The following is a 6,864-nucleotide window of genomic DNA, read 5'->3' on the forward strand; positions in this document are numbered from 1 at the left end:
GTGCTCAGTTCGCACCCTCTCCCCTTCCTCAGACACCGTAGAAGTCTCCCCCAAAACGCCCAGGTCGGGCCCTCACACCTGCAGCAGGTTAGCACGTCGCAGGTGTGAGTAGCGGTCCCTCTTCACCCCCATCCCTGTAGCCTTGAATTCTAACCAGACCAGGGCACCCCCATCCCGCATGAGGGCTGATACGGGGACAAGGGGCAGAAGAACAGAAGCCCCGTGGGTCCACGTCCTCCCCACCCTGGTGATGTGCGACGTGAGAGGCCCGCACTCCCAAGGGGGGCTGGGCCTTGTTCCCCAAGTGGAGTGACGGCATTTGCCCTGAGCCCCAGAGCACAAAGACGGGTGCCCCTTTGCCCCTCAAGAGGGGTGCAGAAGCAGCTGAGAAGGACCCGGCCCTGGAGAGGCCTTGCATGGGGACCACGGGACCCGTGAGAGGTGACAACCAGGGACCTGAGGAACTAGCAATAACTCAGGGCCAGGACTGTCACCCCCACCCGCCCCTCACACACCGACAAACCAGCGACGGGTCAGGGGAGGCTCTGAGTTGACTGAGGAACCCCAGAATTAAGTGCAATTGTTTCTGGGCCCTGGTGGAATAAAGGGCTGAAACAGAAATTAAATTAGTTATCAAAAGGGAAAGAACTCCATGTCACATACCCCTGAGCTGTGGCCCGAGGCTGGTCGCTGTCACGTACTCATGGATGGCCACAGGCAGCGGGAACTGCGTCCTTCAGTGGGCTAAGCAGTGTGAGTGCAGACTGAGGACCACAGCGTGCTGCCCACGCCCCCGCCCACAGACCACCCACCTTACCCCGCCCTGGGGACTACTGTGCGGACAGATGATGGCAATGTCGCAGGGGAGACGAGCCTGATCCTGAAAGCTTCAGGACGGGGCGTCCAGCCAGATCTGGAAGTGTCCAGGGACCCACAGGGGCCTCTGAGGCAGAGCAAACAGCATGTGCAAAGGCTGCTTAGGTCTAAAACGTAGCTCCCCACCAGGCTTAGTGAAGGGGACAAATGGCAGCAGGGGAATGACACAAGGGTGGCATCGGGCGGTTACTACGTTCCACGGGGCGGGAGAACGGGCATCTCCCAATGCCCACCGATGGATCGTGTCATTTCATGAGGGTCTGCGTCCGTCTGCCACACGATGAGAAAAGGAACAACACAGTGCACTTCGATAAAGCGAAATTTATTCCACTTAAAGAACCGTCCTTTACCTGGAGATCATGTCCTTCCAGCTTTTCTTTCACAAAACATTGATGATATATGGTTGCTGGAATTCTTCTAACTCTTAGCTGGCGAAATTAAAAGTGGGTGACTCCACAAGTCACATCCATTTGAATTTTAAAAGCTGCAGTGCCCGTGAAGGCGCTCACACCCCGAGGCGTGCGTGCCGGGCGCCCACGGAGGGCCAGGCGCGGGGCTCGGTGCCGAGGAAACGACGCCGAATGACACGGACGTGGCTCTGCCAGGGCGAAGCTCAGGTTTAAAGGGCTGTGAGGCGTGGACGAGGAGCGGGGGGCCCTGCGTTAGACAGGGCGCTCAGGCCGGCCTCTCTGAAGAGTGGCGTTTCAAGTGAGACCTGGAAACCGAGCAGGGCCAGCTCTGGGGGCGGCTCGCACGGACGGCTGCAAGAAGGAGGAAGGGCGAACGCGAAGGTGCCGAGGTGACGGTGAGCGGGCGAGGCCGAGGGGCGGGTGCAGCGGCCGCAGGACCGGCCTGTCTGGGAACAAGGCAGCTTCCCGGGGGCGATGGAGGTGAAGATGGGGAGGCGACGATGGGAGCAGGGGTGAAGAGGCGCTGTGGGAGAGCCAGCAGCGGAAGCAAAGGCCCCAGGTGACACACCTGTTTGAGAACGCACAGCCCGGCCTACCCCGGTACCCTCAGCCTGCACCCACGACACCCGCACCTGCTGAACAGGGGGAGCAGAAGGAGGTGCAGGACACCTGGCCTCCTCTCGCACATAGTGGGCACAGCATTTTAAAAACCCTTCCTGACTCCCTGTCCCGTAGGTCTGGTGGTTTGGGGAGCTCCCTGCCCCAGAAGCAATGGGGTCCAGTACTTCCGGTGGACAGCCCACCCACCGAAGCAACAAAGGAACTTCTCAGCCCAGAACGGCAAGTGTGATTTGTGTTGGCGTCAGCAGCATGACATTTTGGAAGGCATTTTGTCACAAGGGAGGTTTTCTGAATCTGTATCCTGATGGATGCGGATCACCGGGTTCTCCCCGAGTGTGGAGAAGATGCTGTCCACACCCTGACAGCTGGACCATGAGACTCGAGCCCCAGGCAGAACAGGATGCAGAAGGAGGAGGAGCGCGGAGCCCACCCCATTCCTGTCATCTGTCCCGAACCACTCTGCAGAGAGGGTTGCAGGAGTCTGAAAATGTGTAGCGAGGGGAAAGCCACAAGCCACATCGTTCCCAAACTGTGTACCTAGACATCCTAGGGAGCCTCAGCAAATCCATGAGACCTGCAGGGTATTTCACTTACTGAGGGAAACGAGCAATACTGAATGTCCGTCAGGCACAGCGGGAACTGCTAGCTCGGCAGAGTTCACACTTTCACCATGAGATCAGCCCACATCCCTTCTGAGGACGTCACGTCCTCGTGAAGCTGGGTTTGCAGTGGTTACTGAGATTAGAAGCCAGCACCTCGCAAAAATCAGTTTGGATGCCCAATCTGACTCCCAGACTTGAAAAGCTGTCCAGCGCCCGATGGGCACACATATCTCATTAGTAAATAATTCGGTAATTTAAGAATGAAATAAAAAATTATGTCTGTTATATTTTCAGGCAGCTATTAAGTTGTTAGGACTCAAATATTTATTGAGGTGTTTGGATCTAACTACATAATAAACAGAACTATTAAGTATTTCTTTGAACCTAGGAATGTCATGAAAAAAATCACTGAGGCCCTCGGGGTGCCAAGAACAAGGAATTTTGGGAACTTCTCTGGGGGGAACTTGGCCCAAGGCCCCTTACCACGGAGCGAGCAGACGGCAGATAATGGAATGACCGTGGGTACCACCTCGTGTGGCACACGCGCCCAGGACTGCCAGGCACTCTCCTAGCAACCGCCTTGGAACAATTCATTGATCCCCCAATGACCGCTTTGCCTGGAAGACGAACCCACACATTCGCGAGAGGGCTCAGACGCGCTTGGCAGAGGAAGCCATTGGTACGTGATGGCGGTCATCACCGTCATCATTAACACTTGTGTTATCGACGTGACAGCCACAGGAGGTGGGGGCACAGAGGAGTCACCACCCCCTAGGTTGTTGGCTGGTGAGGGGAGGAGCCACCCATGGCCTCGCTCTTACGGCCCCCCCACACACGGTGCCCCCTGGAGGATGCATCAACCTCATCACCACAGAGACGGAGAGACTGAGAGCTCTGAGGGTCAGGATGCAGAGGCCTCCTTGGAGGGGGCCTTGGACATCTAGAAGGTAAAGGTGGGCGGGGCTCATCCCTGCCCGAGTCCAGATGGGCCGGTGGCTCCTGGGCTGGACAGTCAGCCTCCCTGCAGCAGGTACCCATGATGGTCCCAGGAGTCACCGAGCACAGGGACCCTGTCCCTCAGCGACCCCCAGGCCACAGGGGCACACTCCCATCCCCGAGGTGCACAGGGGAGCAGGGCAGGGGTGCTCAGAAAGACTGAACACGCACCCAAAACAGCCGAGCGGAGCGGGGGCTGCCTCATGGGGCTGCTGGGAGCCGCGTGATTGAACTCACCAGCCTAGACACCTGGGACCCAGCCTCCCTCTCTCGAAAGCAAGATCGGGCCCCTGAGAAAGAAAGGAGCCACGACTGCTCTGCACATCAGGCGATATGAACGTGCGACCTCACAACACACAGACACGGCACAGGGACGGAGCGCTGGCAGAGACAGACAGTGAGCCCCGACCGAGCCCGCAGGACTAGAGGCCCCGCCCCACTGAGGGCCGGAAGGAGCAGGTCCCGAGAGAGCCCCCCAGGTCCCCAGGCTCCGCGGCAGGTCCTCGCTTCCCTAGCACCTGTAGCTGCAGCGAAGCCCCTTCGCCAGGCCCGGGAAAGCTGGATTTGTCACATGGGGAGAAAGCCCGAAGTCGGAGCCGGAGGCAAACTCGGGCGCAGAGTCCCCAGAATCACCGTCCGCAGGACTCCACCTGCCCTACTTGCCTGCTCGGCCGGCTGGCAGCGCGAGTCCCCCGTGCGGTCACGCGAAGGGGCTCACAGGCGCTCCGGCTGCCAAGATGTGAAAACTCAGCTCCCGTTTTTTGAAGTTTATAAATAGCCTCGGAAAAGGAGCTGGAACGCGCGTCTTAGTAAATACAGCTGACCCATTTTCCTCATTCTTCACCAGGAATAAAGCGGCTGTTACCACGGAGAGTACAGAAGGGTCTAAATATATACACTTCCTCCCGGGCAGCCGGAGCAGAAAAGCAGCCCCGACACCCAGGAGGTGAAGGAGGAGCCAGGGCCGGGCAGGGGCGCCCCGTTGCCTTCCCGCACTTCAGGGGCCCGGTGGCCGGGGGGGTGCGCCCTGTGGAGCCCCGCAGCCCGCCTCAGGAAGGGGCGGGGTGACCCTCCGCTTCGTGTCACTTCACCCTGCAGCTGCCGCCCCGCCCTGCCCCCGCGGCTGGCCGTTCCCCACCATCGTCTTGGTTTCTGCCGTCTGTCTCCCCGGCCAGATGAAGGGGTCCAGGAGCAGGCTCACTTTGGGCTCACTGTCCACACTCAAGTCTTGGAACGGTGCCGGGCACGTGGGACTAACACTTACCATGTGAATGGGTCAGCAATTACGTGGCCAGGCCCAGCTGGGCTGTTACAGACTCTAGGTGACCTTCCATTCCCTTGTCACTGGACATACCCAGCTGCTCCTTGTTCAGGAGGCTGCAGACCAGACTCCTGGACAGAGGGTCCTTGTGTCCCGTGGGCCCTATACCTTGGGGAACTGCTTGCCCCTCCTTCTGACAAGAGCTGTGGCATAAACAATTATCCCCAAACCCAGCAGCTCTCAGTGATTCAGAGACAGAATGTGACCTCTGGGCAGTCCCATGCAGAACATAAGAATGTCTGTCCCCAACGCCAAGAAGTGTGCCTGTCACCCATCGCCATGCATGAACAGGTGCTCCTGGCAGGCCCACTGACCGGTGTCAGGCCAACTTCCTCGGGGCCTGGGACATGGCCCCCAACGCTGCCACAGACCCGCCTCTCTGGCCTGTTTTCAGAAGGGGCTGTGGGCGGGGCAGACACGCGAAGCCTGCCACACTCTATTTTTCCAAGGAATCACAGAAAACACAGAGGAGGGGTGGGTGACGGGGCAGGGCCATCTCTGGAGGACCTCCTGGGGATGGGGCTTGTCACTCTGAGGGAACCAGAAGGTTCCCCTCAGGCATTTCAAAGCATCGAACTCTGGGGTGTCTGCCACCCAGAGGGCGACCGGCTGAGCAGACATGGCAGTGGGGGGAGGCGAGGGATGCTCAGGAGGCCTTTTGCAGAAGCTGGGAGGGGAGCAGAGAGAAGGGAGCTGGTTGCTGGAGGCCGGGGTCACCGTGGAAGCAGGACGCTGGGCCAGCCCCGAGGCGGGTGTGGGTGGGGGGACCTGGTTTTCAGTAACTAGGAAACCAGTGGCTGACAGGTTCTCCCACTCAACTTCCTGCCCAGCTCATTGCCACGGAAAGCAACTTGTGTGGCCGCCCCTTGCATACGAGACCCTTCTAGGCTGCAAGAGACCTGTCTCCCTGCCCCCTCTACCCACCTCCATTTCACACACTGGATCCTGAACAGGCCACGCCTGGGGACGGAGACTGGCGGGGCTGGGACGTGGCCGACCCTGTAGGGCCTGACCATGCTGCTGTGAGATGTCCTTTTAGTCCTCACCTGCCCGGGATTCTTACATTAATCTCCTTAAACGGAGATACCTTGTTCCTGAGAACCAAAACCCACCCAGCCCGCTAGCCCGCATTAAGCAGAGGGACTTACAGGGTTGGTCCTCGCCCCTTCTCACCGTCTAGGGGTGACACAGGGCCACCCCAAATCTCTCATGGATATTCAGGAGCACAGATTTGTACGCCCACCTCCGCACACCACGAGGCCGGCCCAGAGCCTTACACACAGCACTCAACCAGAGCTGAAGGCTGCCTTCCCGTCGAGTGAGGCATTCATTGAGTGTAGGGGGCTCTGTGAGCGCGGGCTGCATTCCTGAAGTCTCTGTTCTTCTGCTGGTTTTTTTCCTCCAAATTGACTTTAATTCATCATCTTGGTTATGATCATAAAAGAGCTTAATTGATACTTATTTGATGGAATCTACCTTATCCATGAAATTTATTACTTCATAGAAGTGCAAGCAGGGACTTCGCGGGAGAGCCACCTCCAGCATCCTCCGCCAGACTCCTTCCTGGAGCCCGTGAGGGGCGTGTGTCCGAGACACCAACCCCCAAATCAAAGCCTGCTGCTCTGGGGAGCTCGGGAGTCAGGTGGTGGTCTTAAAACACGTCTGCAAACCCTTCAGCGTCCTCCCACCTGGAGAGAACCTGTCACCTCCCTTTGAAAAATGACATCTACGGCCACGCCACCCTGAACACGCCCGATCCCGTCTGATCTCGGAAGCTGAGCAGGGTCGGGCCTGGTTAGTACTTGGATGGGAGACCACCTAGGAAGACCAGGTGCTGTAGGCATTAAAAAGATGTGATACATCTATACAATGGAATATTACTCAGCAAAAAAAAAAAAAAAAAAAAATGACGTTGTGCCATGGCTTCCGCCTTGTCCTCCACACACACACCTCTGGGGCCACAGAAATCACCATGGAGACCACATGGAAGGAGGGGGAGGTCGAGAACCCCAGCTCGGCCCCCAGCAGTTAGTTGGCA

The 6,864-nt window shown here is 58.2% G+C and overlaps 1 non-coding gene across 1 annotated transcript; it reads left to right on the forward strand.

Annotated features, from left to right (window-relative positions):
• Positions 1–6,550: 6,550 nt before the first annotated feature.
• LOC111744847 lies at positions 6,551–6,669 on the forward strand. Its single transcript, XR_002782359.1, has one exon. It is a non-coding gene; the product is annotated as a 5S ribosomal RNA (ribosomal RNA).
• Positions 6,670–6,864: the final 195 nt, after the last annotated feature.

This window comes from Pteropus vampyrus, unplaced genomic scaffold (genome assembly GCF_000151845.1).
Source record: "Pteropus vampyrus isolate Shadow unplaced genomic scaffold, Pvam_2.0 Scaffold142, whole genome shotgun sequence".
Lineage (NCBI taxonomy): Eukaryota > Metazoa > Chordata > Mammalia > Chiroptera > Pteropodidae > Pteropus > Pteropus vampyrus.